This window comes from Chrysochloris asiatica, unplaced genomic scaffold (assembly GCF_000296735.1).
Source record: "Chrysochloris asiatica unplaced genomic scaffold, ChrAsi1.0 scaffold00027, whole genome shotgun sequence".
NCBI lineage: Eukaryota > Metazoa > Chordata > Mammalia > Afrosoricida > Chrysochloridae > Chrysochloris > Chrysochloris asiatica.
In genome coordinates this window covers 1,062,458-1,063,162 of record NW_006408545.1, presented here as the reverse complement: position 1 = coordinate 1,063,162, position 705 = coordinate 1,062,458, and the positions used below count along the sequence as shown (strand labels likewise).

General features: G+C 40.9%; 1 protein-coding gene across 1 annotated transcript in view; it reads right to left on the bottom strand.

Annotated features, from left to right (window-relative positions):
- Positions 1-705, bottom strand: part of TBC1D32 (TBC1 domain family, member 32) — a 345,222-nt gene that overhangs the window by 216,465 nt on the left and 128,052 nt on the right. The gene's annotated exons all lie outside the window — the stretch shown is intronic.

The following is a 705-nucleotide window of genomic DNA, read 5'->3' as shown; positions in this document are numbered from 1 at the left end:
ACATTGTTTCGTTCTGCTGTGCATGGAGTCGCTATGAGTCGGTTCCGACTCGATGGCACCTGACAACCAGAAGAACAAATAAATCTGTCTTGGAAGAAATACGGCTAGAAAGTTCCTTAGAAACAATGATGACAAGACTTGGTCTCACATATTTTAGACATGTTGTCAGAAGGGACCAGTCCCTGGAAAAGGAAATTATGCTTTAGATAAGATAAAAATATTCAACAGAGGATAAAAAAATTATAAGAAAGAAAGATGATTTTTATGATAAAGAAAGAATAGTGTAGATTATGGTAAAGGTACCTAAACTAGTTCTTTATACATGCAAATGTTGTAAAGGCAGAAAAAAGCCTCAAAACCACTACTAGAATTAATAGCTTGTTACATCTGCATAGATAAAACCTCTTATTGTTTGCAGCTGAGTTAGTTCTACTCATATCAACCCTAAAGGACAGAGCCTAGGTGTACCATAGAGTTTCCAGGGCTACAAATCCTCACAGAAGTAGACTGCTCCTTGATTAACTTTTCAGTCTAGGAGTGGCGGTCCCTAGGATCATCAAGGGAGAAGAAAGAGCAGAGAGTGGGACCCTACCCAGAGAAGCAGTGATGCCTGAAATGAAACCAGAGATGATGACGTGGAGCGATGGAGCAGCTGGAGACTTTAGATCCAGAGAGGGAGAGCGACTGTGTGCTGAAGACCTGGGG